This window comes from Rissa tridactyla, chromosome 1 (assembly GCF_028500815.1).
Source record: "Rissa tridactyla isolate bRisTri1 chromosome 1, bRisTri1.patW.cur.20221130, whole genome shotgun sequence".
NCBI lineage: Eukaryota > Metazoa > Chordata > Aves > Charadriiformes > Laridae > Rissa > Rissa tridactyla.
In genome coordinates, this window is record NC_071466.1 from 32,781,728 (window position 1) to 32,803,031 (window position 21,304).

Here is a 21,304-nt window from a genome sequence, read left to right on the forward strand (position 1 = left end):
AAGGAGCCACACTAACGGATTTTATTTTATTCACTCGGAGCTCTCCCCAACCATTAATTACCTGCGCTCCCCGCTCCCCACAGCAAGCCGGGGCCGTGCGTGGGCTGGGGCGGGAGATTTACGAGGGATTCGCACTCTCCCCCAGAAAATCATCATGGGCAAAGCATCCGCCGTCTTGAAACATAACTTAGAGGGGAAATCATCCGCCCATAGATTTCACGAAAGCAAAGAGCGGGGGAAAAAAAAAAAAAAAAAAAGCCAAACGTCGCCCGGTCCGACGGCTGTATTTCACATCGCCCGCGTGTCCCCCACGGGTGTTTCTAGGGCGATGGCACAAGCGGTGTCAGGCACACCTCCAGCCTTCCTCCTTCCGTCCAGCTCCTCTCTAACCCCGCGGTGACACCCCGCCGGCCTTGGTGCTCGCAAGGAAGGATTTCCCCGTCTAAACATAGAAGTTTTTGCCAACGGAGCAGGAGTCCCGCGAATGTTTCCCCGAGCGTGTCACAAGCAGCGGCACCGGCAGCTCCACCGAGCCCCCGAGGCCGGAGCCGACAGCCCTCGGCAGGCTCGGGCAAGCCCGGTCCCGGCCTCCGCCCGCCCGGGGCACGGGCGGCTCTGCCTCCCGGGGCGGGAGGGGCGAGCTCTTCGCTCTCCGAAAAAAAAAAAAAATAAACCGAGTTGAAAGCAAAAAAAAACCCAAAAAACCCCCAAAAAACAGGTGGGGTGTTTTGGGGTGGCTTTTTTGAGGGTTGCTACCCTGCGGCGGAAAGCTCCCCCCGTCCCGCGGCACCCGAGGGCGGTGGCCGGGGTGACCGTGGGCGCTCAGGACGGGGGAAGGGAAACCGGAGGGGGGAGTTGGCGGGGGGGGGGGAGGTGAGCAAAGCTCGGCACCCGTTTGGGAACACCGTTCCCCAGCCTTGGCGGCGGTGGAAGGCCCTCCTCTGGTGTTTGCAGTTTTCTTTGTTTACATTCAGTTTAGAAACATTGGCCTTCGGCCAGAAAAGCGCCGGTTCCCCCCCCCCCCCCCACGCCGCCCCCGCCTCGGATGGCGGAGGAGAAGAGACTTTTGACTTTCACGACACCCCCCCCACCCCAACACACACTCCGGGTCCTCCTCCCCCACCCCCCCCCCCACCCCAAGATTAACCCATCGCCCAACCTCGGAAAACGGGGATCGGACGCTACATGCACCTGCCCTCCTCGGAGCTTTCAACCGAGGGGGTCGCAACAGGTTTCTATCGGGGGGATGGAGGTTGGAAGGGTACCGGCGAGGCGAGGAGCGCCGAACCGAGCGGCGGGGCCAGGGGGCCCCGCCGCTCGGTTCGGCGCTCCTCGCCTCGCCGCCCGCGGGGCGGTGCTGTGCGGCGGCAACCGGGCGGGGAAGCAGCTCGGTTCTCCCGGTCCCCCCGGTCCCCCCCTCCCCCCCCCGCCCGCCGTGTTCGGGGCGGCTGCGTGGAGAGCGCTGAGGTCGCTTGGTGCGCCGTGCATGTGTGTGTGTGTGTGTCTCCACGCTCCTCCACCCCGATATCTTCCCCCCCCCTTCATTCCCCCCCCACCCCCCCCTCGCCGGCGAGGAGTAAGTGCCACCGCTCCGCCTTCTCCTTTTCGCAATGTTGACGCAATCTATAAATAGTGGAACAAAAGGACCAACTTCCTCGCAGCTTTGCTGAAACTGCACAAAAAAGGCAACCCGGGGGGGGGGGGGGGGGGGGCTGGTTATTTTTTGATTTTATTTTTCTCCGGTTAAAAAGAGAATCCTCCCACCTCCCCGCACGCACACACGCTACTGGAAGATTATTTCTATTTTTTTTTCCTCGCTGTCTCCTATGCTGGCAACGTCCTGCGAGTGGCTATTTTGCTTTTGCACCGAGAGAAGGGCTTCCCCCCACACACACTTCTGACAGTAAGTGCCATTTAACTCCTGCCTTTTCTACAGGGAGGGAAGAATCGGGGAGGGGGGGGAGCTGCTTGCTCGCCTACCTGCCTGCTGCCCCAGAGAGCGGGCAGGAGGGACCAGGCGCTCCGGGGACAGGGGTTTGGAGGCGCTTAGTACGATGGGGAGGGGGGGAGGCAGCGCCACGGAGCGAGCGGGGATGCGCGCACGGGGGACGGGGCGTGGGGTACCCGTGGATTTTGGCGGGGGGGGGGCGGGGGAGACACACGACACGGACCGGTGAAATAAGGTGATCGGGAGAGGGGGCCGGTTGCCGCTGCCCGCCGAACAAAAGCTGACGCTGATATTTAAACGGGCTTTTGTTAGGGGGGAAGTGTGTGTGTGCGTGTGTGTGCGCGGGGGAGGGGGGGGGGGGGAACACCCCGCCCGCAGCAAGTTGCCGTGCGGCGGAGGGCACCTTAGACTTGTTTACCGCTCACCGCCGTGTTTACCCTGCACACACACGACGCGGGGCTCCCTCCCCAACCCCCCCAACCCCCCCCCCCTCCCCCGAACCCCTTTCCCTCCTCCGCGCCCCACCGGAGGCGGAGGGGTGGGGGGGGGTGGGGGGGGGAGGGATGAGCGGAGCGGGGTTTAAAGGCGGGGGGGGGGGGGGGCGGGGGGGGGTGCGCGGTCAGGAGATGCTGATACGATCACGCGTAAAACAACCCACCCCCCCTACCCCCCCCCCTCCTTCTTTGCCAGTCGGATCGGTGCAAGCGCAGGCAGTTACTGGCCGGAGGGAGAATTACATCATCCCCTGCTCCAGTGATGCTACCTTTCGTGCCGCTACCATGCGCGCAGGGAAATAAGCGGGGGCGCGCCTGCCCCCCCCCACCCCCCCCCCGGCTCGGGCGCAAGCCCGAGCCGGGGGGGGGGTGGGGGGGGGGGAGGCGCGCCCCCGCGTCACTCACACACACACACGCCCGCCCGAGTGTTTACAGCGCGCACACAGGCGTATTGTGACGTCGCCTGAGTGACAGCCCGCCGCGCCAACGGGGGGGGACACGGGACACGCGGCCCCCGACGCCGAGGCAAGAACACTGGCGCTCCGCCCGCCTTTCTTCCCCCCCCCCCCCCCCGCCCCCCGCCACGACCTGGGCGCTTTCGCATGGTTGGGGGGGGGGGGGGGGGCGGGACGACCCGATGCCAAGATTGAATACTTCGAAAGTTAAATCAAACTTACACGCTCAGGGTGGTTTACAAGAGGCCGATTCATTAGCGTTTATGACGTTTTATGACGTTTCAGGCGCGTCTTACACACTTGTATTAATTCTTGCGCGAGAGGCGAGGTGTATTTGTGGGGTATCTGTGAAATTAAAAGGGCCGTCTCAAGTTTTGCGTGTCCCCACAGGAGCCGGTCACCGGCCGGGAACATGCTCCTGGACAGGGTTTGGCACAGGGAAGACGTGACCGTAGAAGCTGTCACAGTGGTGGCCTTGTACGCTTCATTGTCCAGAGTGGACAAAAAAAAGCTGATTTTTTTTTTTTTAATTATTATTATTAAAACGGGAAATACATTTAAACACCCAGGACAAAACCAAAATTTCGCACACCGTACGCTTTCCCCGGTGTTATGAGCGTAATATTAAAGGGTTAGAAACTTGTTGCGATACGCTGCTGGAGGAGGGGAGGAAACTGGGGTTTTTTTTACACAGTCTGTGAAAATATTGAAGTAGTACTTACCCACTGCAAAGTCAATAAATCCGTATCACGCTAAAACCAACAAAAAGAGTTTTACAAACTGATACTTGTCAAGAATTTGATTGCCAGAATGCAGCAGGGCGAAATTATTACTGAAACACCAGCATTTACTCACTGCAAAATTCAAGTAACCGTGAAGCCCTGTTTAGTAGTACGCACAGTTTTTTAATGTGTTAATGGTTTGGGTTTCTTCAAAGTGTGTTACTTTTTGAAGTCTGGGTGTTTCTATTTGTGCAGAAAATAGACTGAGAAGCTTTGAGCTCCTACTGTTACAAAAGTTAAAAGGAAACAAAGTTGAGCTGCTAAGTCGGCAGTCTGGAATGAGTCAATAGTATCTCCTTTGTCCTGCTAGCTTTTTCTGCTGTGCTGTATCTTTGCTCTATTTCCTCTGCACAGGCAAATAAGCATTTCTACCCTCTGTCTATTTAATAGTTAGACTTTCTAGGTCTCCTGGCTTCTAAATATTCTGACCCACTGGTAAAATTCAAATGCATCTGCCTTTCCCGGCTGTGTACAACAGTCGTGATAGTGTCAATGACAGTACACTCACTTCTTTAACCACTTAGACACTTACACATTTTCCATTATCTATAATTAATGGGGCAAATTATTCTTGCTTTGTTGTAGTAAACCTTCACAGGGGAACAAATGTGCCTTTTTTAAGTGTTTCATCATCCATCATCTCTTGTTTTTTACAAGAAAAAAAAAAAAGATCAGGATGGAGACGCGAAGGAGATGTAAATAACTCTCCCCCTCGTTTACTTGGGGATTCCCGGGGAGTCTCAGAGGGCACGGAGGTAACACAGCTGGCTTTTACAACAGGATCACAGGTCCTGACACAGGGTCGCAGAGAATCTATGCCTGGCTAGCCCTGTGCTCCAGTTTTGTTTAGCTGGTAGCTAGTCCCTTGAGGGATCAATGTCAACTTAAGCATGCTAACTTCGACAAGCAAAGGGTTGGCCAGTGACCTAGAGCTGTAACTGGCTCCTGGAGGGCTCCCTGGTTCTGCTGCGCTTGGAGCTCCAGCGCTGCTGCCAGGCTGCTTCTGCAGCTCTGGAGCTTCTCAGAGACAGAAATCAAAGCAGCAACAGTATAAAAGGCAAAGCCCAACACTGTCTGTTTTCTGAAAACAAAAGGTGGGTAGATATATCAGGCGGATTGGAAAAGCAGCTTGGGTAGGGATGTGGTTTATAGACTGAGGCAAGTCCCATCACCGTGAGTTAAGTTTCTGTGTACGTCAAACCCGCTTTGCTCTCAAATTCTGGCCTTGGGATTGGTATTAGTCGTTCTGCAGGTCTGTCACACTCCCACAGATGATAAACAAATGTCAACTCAATATCCCAGTATCTCACATGTAAAAGTATTAGTGTTCAGCATATAAAATAGGAGCATTACTCTGTATTACATACATGTCTTAAATTAACCCATTAAGGAAGGAAGTACATATATATATATATATATATATGCACACAAACATACATATATTCTCACTTTAATAGTCCCTTCTGGTTTAACTATCAAAAAGCATTGGAGACTAGAGTTGGGTTACTAGAGTACAAAGAAAAGTGAAACTGTATTAACTCACTGGGAGGTTGAAACCTGTATTTTAATATATACAATATGTCATTTTTACTTAATTTTATGTTAAAAAACAAAGGCTTTTTAGGTCAAGATAATTTTTGTTTAATAAAAATATAGCTTATTATTAATTTGCCTAGGCCTCCTTTTCTTTTGATTACATAAATGAGTAATTCAGCATATCATTATCTGAATGACCATTCCTTTTCCTTTTCACTCTTGAAAAAGATTATCAGTCAGCTTCTGCCGTAGTGTTGTATCTGTGACCATTTTGATTGTGCCATATAATTTTGTACTCCCCCGCCCCGCCCAGTTCTTGAACAAAATGCAGCCTCATAATTCCTAATGATAACAAGCCGTTTTTTTCGGGTAACCATAAAGGCCTATGCTAGGAACTTCTCCATCTTTCGTTTAAAACTCTAAACACATTTCTATCTTTTCAGTGATAAAGGGTGTTACTAACTTACATTTGGAAATTTGACTGATAGAGACAGCATAGTCTTCCTGGTTCTGCAAGCAGGCAGTTCCAGTGCTTCAGCTTTTGCACAGTAGCACTTTAACAAGCAGCAGCCATGCATAACTAACAAGACTGCAAGTCCAGTTACTGCTTTTTAGAAGCCTGTACCCAGCTCTTCTGTTATCCGAAATGTCCATTTTATATTGTTGCAGCCATATGAGAAAACTATTAACAGCAGGGAAGTGCAGTAGCTGTTCACGATGGATAAGATACAAGAGCAGAAAAAAAGTTTTTAAAAATTCAGCCTGAGGCACAGGAGGAAAGCAGCATGAGCTCCAGCTATCCTTTTATAGTAACTGGTGTTTTATGGAAAGTGGAGAAGAAAAGAAAACTCTCTCTTCCTTCCAGAAGCTAGAGAGTGATGGCATGACCCTTCTAACTGAAGATTGATAGTATTCTTGGAGAAATCTTTATGCAGGTTTCATTTCTAGTATCTGGAAATGAGAAGTATTGTTTTCCCCAGTTCCTTTTCTCAAACCTACTTCTGGATTCTGGGTCTTATAATCTAGCAATATTGACGGATGTCTAACACAACAGCTTTCAATTTTGGTATTAATGCTTCACAAAAAGTAATATATTTTTCAGAATAAAGTACTGTAAAAGTTTTAATGAATATTTTCTACGTGTACAGTTAACGTTATGAATACTACATATATAGAGATGATATTAGCTAATCAGGGCATTACTTTAAAATGTGTACATAATGTGTATACAAGGTACACCTCGCACAGATTAAAAAATTGCTCTCAGCATGGATTATAGCTACAAATAGATCTTTTGTAAAAGATGAATGGAAATCAGGAAATTAGCAGTAATCCATCAGATGAGAAATAAGCCCTTTAGACTGCACAAAGTAAAAAATAAATATGCCGAAAACTAGGCAATACTAGCTGGCAAAACAGAATACCGAAACTACTGTACCTTTTTAGGACTCTTAGTATCCTTGTTTCTGGCTGAATGTGGTATGTGCATGAACATCTTTTCTTATAAAATAATAAATTTCACAAAGATTCCACTGTATGACAGTGTACTGACTGGCTGTCACAACTACTGACTAAATATTAATTTTGGTAGTCTTTCCAAGTTAAATCTATGAACTACTATATCTGGATAACTTTTAAATCCCTACCCACAAGTGGAAATCCAACGAACCGATTTCCTGACTTGCACATTGTCTACCCTTGTTTGTAAAGATTTCTTTAGTAATTTACTATTAGTTCATCGTTTTTATTAGTTGGTTAGAAAAATACCAGATAGTCTCTTTTGAGTTTATTTCGTTTTAGTTTTACAACACTAAACAGTGCGATAAACACTGCAGGCTAACCAGAAAGAGCTGCACATTAGTGCAATCACTTCAGTTTCGTAACTCCTACAGATTTTTATCCCTTACAAGCATTAGAGCAATGATTTACATACCAGTGAGGGAAAATGAAAACGAGGGGGAAGCTCATTATAACCCTGTAAGTGTACTTAGTTTCTCCTGACACGGACTAGATTAAACCTGGCCTATGTCACAAGAACTATGAAGGGTGAGAGCAAAAGCTCCTTTATCATAATACTCACGCACAAGTAATGCTCTCTTCACTCAACAGAGAAAACCAGACCCAAAATAGGAAGGAGGATCTGGGCTACTATTCTTTCACCTTCGCTCCCCACCCCCACCCTCTGAGCTGTAAAGAAAGGATCAGGTTGCACTATTTTAAAAGCTGGTGCAGTAGGCACACTTCCTCAGTATACTGGAGAGCACTGGGAGAAAACCTCTCTCAGAGCTCCCTGCAGGAGCACATACCGCTTCACAACATCCTTTACACAGGACTGTGCCATATCAACAGAGCTAAGCCTTCAATTAAGTGATGAAAACTTCCCCTGTAAACGTATGGTATTTTTAGGGACATATACAAACAAGAATATTATGGAACTAACTTACCTTTGACACATGGTTTTGAAAGCTTCACGCTTGACGCAAGTCGTAAAAACCAAACTATCACAATAGCTCAGCACTACAGGTAAAGTAGACCTGTAAATAAATGACAAAAGAAATTAAGTGACTTAGCATAATTTCCTGAACACGCTTAAATAAACTGGATTGATTAACACATTAAAGAATATAATTGCTATCTCTTTCAGCCCACTATCTGAGGGCAGATCACTACTTACTGTTCCTACAGACGTTTCAAATTAAATCATACAGCTGATGGTAAACCTATATCAAGGTGGAAGATGGGTGGTGTTTTGGCCAAGGTTTGGAATGGGAGTTCAAACGAGGGCCATAATCCTGTCCCCGACTCAGAATTTCACCAACGGCTTTTCAGTTCTAAGATAGGGACAATTAAAACTGTCCTACCTCTCACTGAATCTAAGAGACAAAATAATGCTTATGGGATGCCCCAAGGCTACATATAGTACGGTTATAAAAAGTCTAAAATAACCTAAGATCTGAAATAAGTGTTTAGCAACATTTTGTCTACCTGCGTATTTGTCTTTGCAAAATATAAAAGTCATAGCTCCAGAGGCAAGGTGCCTAGTTGGCAGTGCCTACTGAATGTCTAAAGGCTAATCCAGCTGGGAAGATCTCCCTTAAAGGAGTTCTCCTGCTGTGTCACATCTCCACATAAAAGAACCAAAAATTACGGTGACTGAAATCCTCCAGCAGTCTTCCACACACTCTTCACATTAGATATGAAGACCTGATTGGGAAAGGGCACCAACAGCCTCCGGACTCACCCAGGGAAGGATCCTACTGTAGGAATCGTGGGAGGAAGCCATAAGCTTCCTTCTCTTGGAATAGGGGAAGTTTTGGGTGCAGCGGAATAGTCTGCATAAAGCGCTGCAGAGATGCTGGGCTGTGAGTCGGTGGCACTCCCAGGCTGGAAGAGCTGTATCATTACAGTGTCATCTGTCAAGTGGCCCAACAGTGAGAAGGTATAAATGCCATTTAATCCTGCCTCAGCCACTTGTACCTGAGCTCTGCAAGTTTTAAAAGGAATAAAATCTCATTCCAGGCTTAAAAAAAAGGTTGAGATCTATAGATAAAAAAACGTATATTATATCTAGATATTACTATTGTAGTTGTTAATAATACATGATTTCGACATACAGACTGGCAGACATTTAATTTGAACACAAGAATTAAAATAATGACAGGTTGTGTCATATGACAACAAATATACAAGTAGTGGCAAAACTGTCCTTTTCTTATGCACAAGATTCGTCATTCTAGAGGGAAAGCCTACTGGAAATATGCATGAGGCACACAGAAATGGAGGCAAAGATAAGACAAGAAGTTTAATGGAAGATGCTGAGTTGGATGGCTGAAGTCTTCATCAAATAAGAAAGTAGTATCCTATTTACTTTCTGATGCTGTGTAATTGAATGAACCAAAGCCCACACATTCTCTTGCAAATCATCTTACAAGGATTCTACCTCTCTATGCCCCAGAGGTCATGAGTGACCATGTACTGACCCCTGACAGACTCCTGCCGCCTTTTCTTTAATACAGGAAGCATACATGTCTCTAACCACTTGAGCCCCTACAAGTGTTAAACAGCACATGCTGCCTTCCCTTCCTTTTTTTTTATGGCCCCCCCAAAAAAAAATTTCCTATCGTCTTTTATGTCTCTCTACAGCCTCTCCATACTTAAGCAGACATGCGTTAAAGTATAAGGAAAAACATAAAAATAAAAGATTATTTCAGGGAGAGACTCAGCAGCTTTTCAGAAAAAGGAATACTTTATTTCAGAGAAAATAAAATCTTCTTCAACCAAAAGAGTCTCATGTTTATATTATCACTAACACTTTTGCCGAAAGGGGAAGAAACAGTAACTGCAGACAGCAGTTCAAAAGGAAGTTCTGTTTCAGTACAAACCAAAAAATTTAAGTTCTTACAGTGTGCAAAATATGTAATCAATGCTGAACTTCTGCATTTGCCTTAAATACTGAGCTGTGAGCACGGACTGCTCTTTAATGTGTCCAACAGTCTTAATGCCAAAAATCTATGCAAGGAGATAATTAATACAATAGCATTCACCAGGAACAAAACTGAGATATTCTTTCATTGAAACTTCTCCAGCTTTAACAAAGACACCATTCAAAAAAAAGAAAAAAGCATTTCAGAGACCACTGTAGATGCTGGACGTAGACTGATTCTTGAGTTAAAGACAGACATCCGCTAGCCAAAAGGAATAACTCAAACAAAGGAGAAACTTTAAAGTTTCAGACTTTCAAGTTTGAGACCTCTCGTTTGAACTTATCTATGTTTTCACAAATCAGTAGGTTCAGTGGAGTTAGAAATACCCAGTATGTGTAATGAAAACAATCTCTATCAGTGGCTACAGCACGAACATGATAACATATGTTTTCCAAGCCTAGAGCAATTGTCAAGCAATTACTATTTGTCAAGGCAACACACTTGATAGCCCGGGTCATCTAACCACAGGTCATCTCCTTCTACCTTACACTGAGGCGGGTCGCAGTAACTCAGCCGCCCAGCTTTCTTTAATTTGCTCCAAAGGTAAGTTGCGGAGGCAGGTTTCTCTCCCTACAGGAGGGGAGAGAGCCGAGGGAGGCCGAGGCAGCAGCGAGGGGTGCCGTCACGTCACTGCACCATGGTGGCTTACACAAGGAACAGCTGCTGGGGTTTTGTTCCAAGGGGAAGGAGGGCCGGCGCAGGTCAGAGGGGACTCCTGGACAACTGATGATTAACCAGGGCTTTCTAAAGCACTTGCAAGGCCCATATTGTGTTTGCTTAGGACCCAGAACTACAAGTGCATGTTATCAGCAGACTGGGTGGATTGGTTTGTGTCTCTTGAGTTGAATTACCCATTCTAACTACCTTTTAAAACAGAAAAGAGAAAGACCTTGTCTTACGCAGTGTATTTCGGTCCAGTTTTACATTTGCTTTTCTTTTTCTTTTTCAAGGCCCTTATTCAACTAAATAAACCCTCTTTTTGCTATCCTCATTGTTATTCCATGCCTGTACAATTTGTATTTAATCACCTATATAACTAACCTCTGATTTTTAATTTCTACATTTTATGATAGAAAATTTAATGGCTTTTCTTTACCACATGATTCAGTCTTCCAATTATAATTTGTAAGCTGTGGGTAGATGGAAAATGGAATTCAATTAAAATGTAGCAAAAGAGCACTCAATTTTTTATCAGTTAAATTAAATAACCATAGATGTACACAACATGTAAGAAAAAAAAATATCAGAACATACCGCACTGAAAACTGATTTATTCAACAAGGACTAATCGCGGCTAGTTGGTGAACTTAAGTGATTGTTTCTGGTCAGCACGACCTTCAAGACTTTAGAACTAGTACATCTCATCCTCTTACAGTTTTCATTCATGGACCTGATGAGAAAAAATGAAATTGCCTGCTTTTTCATCTCCCAGTGGATTTTTCAATTTTGAACATACTAGTTATTAATATAAAATAGATGAGTACATTAAAAGAGGAAAAAAAAAGCTCTCAGAAGCAGGTTCAGCATTCTGTAGGTTACAGTTCCAACTGCTCTGCCCGTGACTTCCACCCCTTCAGTGGTTTGACTTTCTCTAAAACTTTGGCATCAAAAAATATGTTGCATAGTATTTTTATTGTGTTATTTTAAAATACTATAGTAAACTTAACCTTAATACAGGCTGCCCTACTTCCATACTTAATTTTAAGTGGTCTTGTTAAAAAAGAAGCATTTAATTTAAAGGAAGTGTACATATAGAACTCATTAAACCTATTAATTATTCCAGGAGGCCACACAAGTAATAGGAAATGCAGATTCCTTCCTTTCTGATTTATCAACCATTTATGCTATAGTTTGTTGAAAACAGAATGGGTTCCTACTGTGCCTGCTGGTGTACATACAAAGTTAAAGAGACAGAGCCCTGGCACAGAGGTTTGCCTTCATTTGCTCAACACCTGAGGTGTTAAAAGTAAAAAGCCAAACAGGAGAGGCTTTTTGGTTTTTTAAAGCAATGGCTGTTCAGGTGCAGATTTACCAGCAGCAGGAGGCAGAGGGTGAAAGGATGCTCTGAAGGGCTCTAGATCCTCCCCTGATCCTCCATCCCTTCCTATTCCCCTCCTCCTCAAGCTCTAGCTGCGTTCACCTATGCCTATCTACTGAAAATTGGAAGGACTTTAAGCTAACTAGGGAACTGAACATAAGCATCGACCACCTTAATCTTTGCTAAATATAGAGACTTCCCCTTGAATTTCCTTATCCTTGCTGAGTGACTTAGAAGGATAAACCTACTATCAGGACAACTGCCCAAGCTGAAAGAAAGAGAAGGAAAGTTATTTCTAAGAATGTCCAAAGGTTGTGATCCTGGCTTGCTGAATTTTGGAACATGATTTACAGATTTGGCGTCACAGATCTGTAGATTTGATTTATTCACTTAACAAGGATTAGAATAAAATTGCTCCTCCCAGATTACTGTGATGGAAACAGCACTATCCCATGGATTTTCTCTTCTTTTTTCTTGCTTTTTTTTTTTGGCAGGCTCAAAGATTTCCTTTCTGGAGTAGAGAGAATCTGAAGGCCAGCATAAAGAACAAGAAAAGTCACTACTCAAAATTACAATGGTAGCAACAAGTTTCTAAAGAGATAAAGATGAAGAAATTTTGGTTTAGGCATGATTAAGCGAGGAAAAGGAGACGAGGTAGAGGCATTTCATTAAGATAAGCCATAAAATCTTTGAAATACCACAGACTATGCAGTTAGCAAAGCTGCCAGTGCAGTAACAGGAAAGAGAAGAACCGACTGAGGTTGGTTCTCGTTGGTTGAATTTAAAGAGGGGAAAGTCCTGAAGTATTTGTTTCATTTTTACAAAGACTGTGAGTAGGACAAGATTCATAAATAAACGTCTTTTAAGAATACAAGAGAGGTCAGCCTGGTTCAGGCCAGGCATACACTTGGCCAATTTACGTATCTCCAACAGCAGACACGAGCCAATTCTTACCCAAGTACTCTCTCAGAGAACAGCAGGACCAGGACAAGCACATTTGATATTGCCCATGGGTTCCAGCATCCAACTTTGTTTTAGCTTGGGGGGTTTCCTGACCCTGATGCGGTTTGTCTAGTCAGTGACCTTTACCAGATCTCTCTTCCAAGGTCTTGTGCAGTCTCTCCTTTAGATACATGTGAACTTCTTTCATCCATATTGTCTAGGCAAAGAATGCCATGAGTATATTACTCATGGGTATATAAAACAATATCATTTATTGTGTTATTTGGTTTGAACATGCCTACTGCCAGCTTCATGTGATGCACCCTCATTTTTTTATTGATAGAGAAGGTGAAAAGTTGATCCCTGTCCAGCCTTTTTGTGTGTGATTTTAAAACATTTATTGCTGTTTTGAAGAAGTGCTAAAGGGGTGTTGTAATTAAAGTCTCTAAAGAAGAGTCCATTGCCCCTGTGCTGGAAATCTATTTCTTCTTAGCTCTGCCAATCAACCACCAGTTTGCCTGCTATCTGTGGCAGATGCTGAAGCTGCTATTGCACAGAAGTCCTTCCAAGATCCTGGGGAACTGGAAGCTTAGATGAGCACATTCTGAGAGAGCCATTCTTTCCCACTGTTAGGGAAGATGCATTAGAGGAAAAGATGCAGTCATGCATATTGTGCTCTTAAAACCCTGCTGGTCTTTCTGCAAGCAGAATCTAAAAGAATGGTAGGGAGTGGAAATGAAGAGAAGAAAATTTGCCAATCCACAGAAATCAGTCCCATTCTAAGAAAATAACTTGCTAAGAACCAAAGCTCAAGGAATCAATGCAAACTTTATCTGAAAACTGAAGATAAAGTAGTTTGAGTTTCCTCTAAAGGAGGAGGGCATCGTTTCTAGAGTTTGGCAGTAGACCTTAAGCAGGCACAGTTAACATAATTATTAAACCAGCAGAAGCTTGTGAGAGTTTCCCATTATTTCCGTAGGAGATTCAGAACCCATGCAGTATACTGCCATTTTCCCTGCTATGTGTTTTACAAGGCACAGGAATATTTCTCAAGCAGACAGGAAAGCCCAGTTTCTATTAGTACAAAATTAGATGGATAGGTAAGACAGGTCTCCATTCTTAGGTAAAAATATCAACAAAGGCCTTTCAGAAATCTTACTACTAGGTAAGGTATATTGTGTCCATGTACAGAAGAACATAAGCAGCTATTGCAGAAAAATGCACTCAGAGAAATTATGTGAACTCCAGTTAGCGTCAAAGCTATTAAACAGTTCCATACTATTAAAGTAGAGGAGGTTAAGGGAGACCGATGATGCTATGATACTCAAACAGAAAAGTCTTTTCATTTAGGTCTGTGAGTAACTCCAGTTAAAGTGACTCTATCTGACACAAAATGATCTGTACTGTTGCAAAATAGTTTCTGTCAGCAGATTTCACCCAGGCAACGCCCAGTCTATCAGATATAATCATACTGGGTTTGGCTGCAGGATCTGATTATTATTTCGGAAGAGTATGTTTGGCCAAGCAGGTAAAGAGATTGTACTGAAAGTTTCAGAAGACACAAAGAAAGGTTAAAAAAAAAGGCATACAAACCCCATGTTATTAAACAGGTAAACAACACATTTTTTCAGGAGCTCTCAGCATTCCTCTAGTTAGAACAGGACACCTGTTTCTGTCTGTTATGAACAAGTGCATGTTTAGCAGTCTCCATTTGAAAAAGGTAACTCTGGAAGACAGGTCATTGCTGTTGACTCCCTGCTACGATGGTTAGACGTGCTGAAGGCTAGAAAGGCTCAGAGCCCCTAACGTCACCAACTCTAACCCCAGATGTTGCCTGGTTCTGACTGGCTGAATTCAGAGCCGTATGTCTCATAACAGTTCCTGAAGGTGGTCTTGCCCCTCACTGGCTTGTTGACAAAACATACAATTGATTATCACATTGACTATCAGCACTTGTCTGGTAAGTCCCTGAAAAAACAAAACCAAATGTACTTTTTGTTCAAGACAGAGGGGCCTGACTCGGAGATATTTATATGGAGACAAAGCATCCCCTGAGCATCGCAGAGATTTTGAATGCGAGCAAATCCTTATTCTCTGAATAGACCTGTCTGTCACCCAGACCTTCGGTACCTTAAGGCACGAAGACGACACTGTACTGAGTATCAGTTCTTCAAAGTTTAATGAGGAGAGGACTTCTTTGTCTACCACAGATATCTGATGCGGCATGTACCAGGTAGCTGCAAGGCTGTTTCAGTCAACTTTGTGCACAATGTAGATAAAGTACAGAATGTTATGTGAGAGACTATAAATGCTGAGATGTTTTCACTGACCTTAAAAGATGACCTAGAAGCTGATTTAGTTGACCTGTTACTGTCTGAATCTCTCTTCTGGGAAGTAAAAAGCTCTTGATAATATGAAGTATAACAGCAAAACCATAACCAAGTGTTTCAAATCAATGTTGCTGGTTTTCTAAGTCTGAGAACTATTGATCATATAGTTTTAGACTTGTGTGAACTGAATCAATTATCTGTTGTGGTACTACACTTCAGTCCTTTATCTTCTGAGACAGGCTGTGACGACAGGCTTTTTCTGGGAGGAGGCAGGGGGAACACAAAACCAACAGAAAATTCCTGCTTGGTTCACAAGAAAGGCTGAAGGGTAGCACTCTGTATTGTAGCCCAGTGTTCCTACAAGGAATCTAATGTCTTTTGTCTGCTGCATGGACCCCTATGTAAAAATAGACATCTTGCAGGCTGGCAGTTCAAAATCCCTGCGGATTAGTAATTGGTTAGGAGATTATGGATACTACTCCAGTCTGAATTTGAAATAGCAAATGAAAGTGCTGAGGCACTGATAATTGACACTGAACTGCCACCCCCCTCATCCTTCCTGTAAAGTTGTAGATACAGAAGGCTCTGACACTGATTTGTAATGGTACATTTGCTTCTGCAATCAGTTGTAGAAGGGAATCTGTTTCTGGTGTTTATTGTTTCTAATAAGCCAGATAGCTTGTTAGAGAATAAGAGAGAGAAAAGCCACGAGACCAACAAGTCACTCAGCACTATGTACAAGACGGTACTGAAAATACAATCACTACTATTGGGGCTAAAAATACATAACACACTCAACACAAAGCCAGTCACTATCAAGGTCCCTGCAGGGAGCGTGCAAGTAATAAAATGGGTCTTTTCAGGCCCTGGACTTTAAAATACATGAATCAAAGACATGCCATATTGCTGATGAGTCTTTTATCCCTTGCTATGTGCATGGGCAGCAACTTCTAGGGAATCATGCTCCTCTTGCCTCCATCAGACTTCCCTGACAATACAAGTGGCCCTGGTCACGGGTATGTCCTAGAAACTCAGAATCACAGCTTTTAGGACACTGAAGAAGAAACACTGTCTTAAACCATAACTATAGCTTTACTTGTGGAATTTAAAAATAAATTGATTTCTGGTCAAGGGAAGTCTTCTCCCTCCCTCCCCTGCTGTATGTTTCCTCTTGGAAAAAGGAAATGTTACTATGGGACATGTTGCTCTGAAGAATCACACAAGGGAAAATCTTAAACCCTAGTAACTTATTATTCCTTTATCCATATATAGAGAGATATATCTAGTATGTTAACTCAAACTGTATTTTGCTAATGGTCATAAGGAGACTTAATTTACTGCATAAAATTAATTATACTATTACATATAAAGTTAAACTAATCACACAGTACATATACTGTGTTATTTCCATCTTTGTGGTATGATGGAAATAATGAAATCATGAATGCTTGTACTCGTGATGCAATTTAATGCCCTGAGGACAGTGGACATGAAGGTGCTTCAAGCAGCAGTCTGCTGATACCATCTAACGGACTTTGCCTGTCCAAATCATTTGTCCTTGCACTTATGGGGCACGTACACACCAGCAATGAAATCCGTCTACACTATCGCTCAAAGAAGCAGCCAAAAGCATCCCAGATGCGTTATTCATGCTCTTTATAAAAATTGGGCAATTAAAATAACTCTCTGTGCTTTGGCCAACTTAGACGGAAAACTGGGCTACACAAGTTAACACACACACAATCTCCATTAAGAAAGCAACCATCTCTTTATACTGTTACTGTACATCACGATATTAGTCTGGAGAGCCCAAAACTACACATAAATGCACTTTCTAGTACTCCAGAGAAAATATTTTCATAATTCTGACATTTTCTTATTTATTTCTCAAAATTGGCCAGAAAACTTACGCACTTTTAAATGCTAACACTTATACTTTCCAACCTATATCCAACCTTAGGACTTTCTTTCTGAAGAACAGTTTCTACTACTCTGTCCAGTCCAATTGTGGTTATGTTAAATAAGGGGATTACCACCACTTTAAAACATTATTAAAGTTACTAAAATAGAATAACACGGAATAACTGCATGCCATGTTTTCCCAATTCTACCTCCAATTATATATTCTCCTTCCAACTTAAATAAATATTGTATCAGTCCAGTTTCCTTGGATATGGTTGTTTACCTCACTTAATCAAACTGAATACATTTTTTTTCTTCCTAACCACCCTTTAATTATTCTTACTGTTTCTGAGTGTCCTTATTTAATCTGTAAGTGATATTTTAAAAATTATTAAATGATAAATTCATTGCCACTTTTGAAAACGGGGGTTAGATCCTTTCATATTATTAGCTCTATATTTTTCTGAGTATCATACTATCCAAAATAGACAGTGGGTTGTTGATTTCTGTAGTACCTGCATTGGGCCTCTGAAGATATGCAGGAAAACCAAATTTCTCATCATAATAAATCCCCTCTGGTTAAGTGAATATTTTCTTCAGTCAGCAAAAAATATTTTTAAACTGTTCAATAAAATATTAAATGGGAAAGCTGAAAACATAGTTTGCATTTTGTAACTTCAAAACTATAAATATAAATGTGAATTTTCAATTACAAAATTATTAAATTAATATACATGTTGGAAAGCAAGTTCTGACAAGTAAAAACAGACAACCTTAGATTTCAATTTTAAGTAATAGGAGCCTTAGTAGTTTCTTTCATTTTTTCTCAATTCGTTCAATTCATTAAGGCATCTCACAATTTAGAACCGTTGTTCTCTCTTCGGGAAACATTTTGGATCATAAACTACTTCTTTGACTTTCACAAGAAGTTGCGTCACTCAACTTCCAGAGGCCTTTTTAAAGCAGTGTTTCACTTCTATCCAGGAATTATATTTTCCTATCCTTGTAAAAAAGTGTGAGTTAAACATTCTATAGTTATTTGCTAGACGTGTTCCTCCAAAAGCTTCTATGACCTATACTGGCTTTCTTCTATATAAACTGTATTAATATAAAGGTGCAGTGGTATGTGATTCACATTCTTCAATAATTCTATTCAAGTTGGCAACAATCTTTCTCCAGATTGGCTTGTATTATAAAGGTTTTAAGACTTCAGTGGTCTCTTTCTAATTCTCAAATAACGTAAGTAGATGTCTCCTACTTAAAAAAAAAAACATAGACCAAAGCCAGGTAAATCTAGATGACTCAAGTGCAGTATTAAACAGGAAAGTTATACTGGAACCCCTTGGTTCTATATAAAGATAAAAAGACAGAGCGAGCTACAAAAATGAAGGGGTGCTACTTCTCTTAGGAAGATCCCCAGCTCTTCCTCTCCAGGAGGTTAACTGAGTGAAAGCCACTCGATTCTCTGTACACTATTCACATTTTTAATACAGCTGCTTCTAATAATTGAAATGTTTCTAACACAATTTGAGGGAAGAAAGTACAATAAAATGTTCATTTGCAAACGTTCACAGCCTTTCCTGTCACAGACCCCATGCAAGAAAAAACACTGGAAGATAAACACTTTAACTTGAAGACTTTAATTATTGTTTGATATGAACACATAAGTCCTTAAGTAGCTAAGAGATTATCACAGTAATAAATATAAATGGTTTTCTCATCACCCTTCAAATTTAATTTCTTAGAAAGAACACACACGCTAGCCAGTATTCTGAATAGACTGAATTCTGTCAGTGTTCTGAATAGGCAAATGATCTTCATTCCTTCAATATCCTTGCTCTCTTACGTTACATATTTTATGCTCTAACAAAAGCATATACACAAATGATTCACATCATAATCAAGGCCATGAATGTTGGTAACATGAACCATACATATTCTTTAATGTTGTTTTTGGGTACAGGAAAATAAAATATCTTGAGGTTTGGAGCAGAAATACAAGTGATGCTTTCTAATATCACTAACTAATTTCACTTTAGGGTTCCATTATCACAGCATAGACACTCAGTTTCATTTTTAATACTAACAGGCTTTACTTATCACAGTAAAAATAGGCTGTTAACCACAGAAAGTAAAATTCATCGTCAAATTCTGGTTTTGTTTAGGAATCAAGACCTTTTCAGATATTCTGTCAAATAATAAACTAGTTATCTATACGTGACTTAGAAGAAACTACATGTGTTTTGAATGCAGACTATTTCCCCGTACTATCTACAAAGATATACATACCTGAAGAGCATGTGCTAGATAGAATTAGAAGCCAAGGGAAAAGGGTACTGGCAATGCTGAAACCAGCTTCCTGCCCAGAGGATCAAGTAGTGTAAGCAGAGTAATAGTACTGCTTGCATGAACAGGCAAAATGCTTTATCCTTATCAACGATCTGCAAATAGAAATTATATGTATATGAACTTTAAAATTAAAATAAGTGAAAGTGAAAATATAGAAAGGCATACAAAATACAAGAATACATCTATTGACCAAAAAAATGATACCTGCATTTTTTATGATTTATCATGTGTTCAAACTATCTAATTTCATCTCCACATTCCAAATTTATTTTTCAAATTACTTCTTAATATTCCAGATTACTTATTGAGTGGAGCCAACAATTATGAAAGAAGATAGATATAAGAGCATTGTGATGATGGAAACTTTTTTGTCTAATGTGTTCTAAATTGCCAGTGAGGAAGATAGTTCAGCATCGCCAGATAGCCTGGTTCCAGTCTTTAACTGTCCTTGTACTTAGAAGGATTTTCCAAACATTAGTGTGCTCTTCTTCACTGTAAATTAAGACTATTTTTTCTTGTCCTTCCACAACTGGGTACAAAAGACAATTGATGACCATCTTCTTCACAATAATCTTCAGATTTCAGATTATTTCCCCCAGTCTTCTTTTCTCTAGACTAAACAAATACAACTGTTTTGAAACATGCCTTATAAATCTTGTTTTCCAAAAACTTTTTCACTCATGTGCTCTCCTGTGGATTCACCTTTACCTGGAAATCAAAATTATTTTCCTTTTCCAAACTTCATTTTAGCACAGAGATACAACAATTGTTCACTGACTTTTATTCTGGCCATTTTGCATGAGAGTTCTTTGATTTTGCGTCATCTGTAGAACCAGGTAGTATCAACGTTATTTGGAATTTTGTGGTACTCTGGAGCAGTAGGCCCCACAGACCCTTGAAACAAAATACATCTGTCCATCTCTTCAGTAACTTTTTTGGAAATCAGTAATGACACTTAATTTTCTTTGAATGTAAAATAATTAACTTGTTCTTATTTTTTTTTCCTGTTCTTCAAAGAACCGGATAAAACAGGGACTTTGTATACCTTCTACTTAGTAATATTGTAACTGTTATTTTTTCATTTAACAGCTAAACCAAGAATTATAATAGTCTTAAATCAATAAGCAGACAGATAGATGGACGGAAAGGCAGGCATAAATCTGGTTTTCTGCGAGAATCGAGCATAATAGAAGGAAGATTTGACTCAAAGCCCGTATGTTTCTGTATTGTCTCAAAACAGATAATGTCTGCTGAAATGGAGGTAGAAGGATGTTGCTAGTCAAAGTATACTATGGAGTTTCTTTTTGATGATTAAACAGTTACTAGTTTGTGGTAAAAGTATGTCATGTTCTGCATTGTTTTCAATGAGTTTTGTCTGAATAAAGCAGAAGTACTCTGGACCAAGAAAAGTAAAACAAAGGATGTAAGATAATAACAGATCAAAGAAGTGCTCTAAATGCTGCCGTGGCTGGCTGTCTTCACGTTTATTTCCAGATGCCTGCCTTTAGAGAATCTAGTCTTTTTACTTTTTTTTAACTGGAGATAGTTTATCCCAGGAAATCTCCAAATTATCTCCTTGGAAAGAAGAGGGAGTGTAAAAAAAAGTGAAAAACCTGGGCAGTGGTTTATGACATCTAGCATAGATTTTCTGCTTCTTTGTCCTGCTTCACTTGCACAGACTATACCACAGTCGCATATGAAAGTTCTTCTAAGAAGTGGTTTCTATGGTTTGGGTTTGCTTTTTAATATTCAAACAGTTTATTCACAGGGTACTTTCATAATGAATTCCTGAAATTTAGTAGTTGTTCTTTGTAATCGAGTTATTCTATCTATATCTGCAAAGCATCCAAATCCCATGATACTAGGTGTGCTCTCAATATATGAAATGAGTAAATAGGCTTAAGGGTTCCCCGCAGCATTACACTCCTGCTCAGAGCCACCCATTCCTCCATCTCCAGAAAAACCTTTAAAGTTCCTCTACCCTTCAGCCAAAATTCTGATGCAGTCATCTCCTCCTTGCCGTGCTCCATCTTAGCTTCCAGCA

The 21,304-nt window shown here is 42.0% G+C and overlaps 3 long non-coding RNA genes across 14 annotated transcripts in view; 1 reads left to right on the forward strand and 2 right to left on the reverse strand.

Moving 5' to 3' along the window:
• Positions 1–21,304, reverse strand: part of LOC128916285 (uncharacterized) — a 98,468-nt gene that overhangs the window by 42,991 nt on the left and 34,173 nt on the right. For 3 of the 6 annotated variants that reach the window (XR_008468895.1, XR_008468893.1, XR_008468894.1), the window contains exons 7-8: positions 19,201–19,352; positions 7,660–7,749 (exon numbers count right to left, since the gene is read on the reverse strand). This is a non-coding gene — a long non-coding RNA (uncharacterized LOC128916285). Of the gene's footprint in view, positions 1–3,141; positions 3,243–7,659; positions 7,750–19,200; positions 19,353–21,304 lie in introns of those variants that run through there. The other 3 variants (XR_008468898.1, XR_008468899.1, XR_008468896.1) reach the window with 3 other exon arrangements.
• On the reverse strand, positions 13–1,286 carry LOC128916334 (uncharacterized). Of its 2 annotated transcripts, none has more exons than XR_008468925.1 (2): positions 1,160–1,286; positions 13–442 (listed from the first exon to the last, which is right to left on the reverse strand). It is a non-coding gene; the product is annotated as an uncharacterized LOC128916334 (long non-coding RNA). The 2 variants fall into 2 exon arrangements; XR_008468926.1 differs by having other exon boundaries at positions 13–650.
• The window catches only part of LOC128916303 (uncharacterized), a 74,054-nt gene continuing 55,806 nt past the window's right edge, over positions 3,057–21,304 (forward strand). For all 6 annotated transcript variants that reach the window (XR_008468907.1, XR_008468910.1, XR_008468901.1 and 3 more), the window contains exon 1: positions 3,057–14,912. This is a non-coding gene — a long non-coding RNA (uncharacterized LOC128916303). The remainder of the gene's footprint in view (positions 14,913–21,304) is intronic.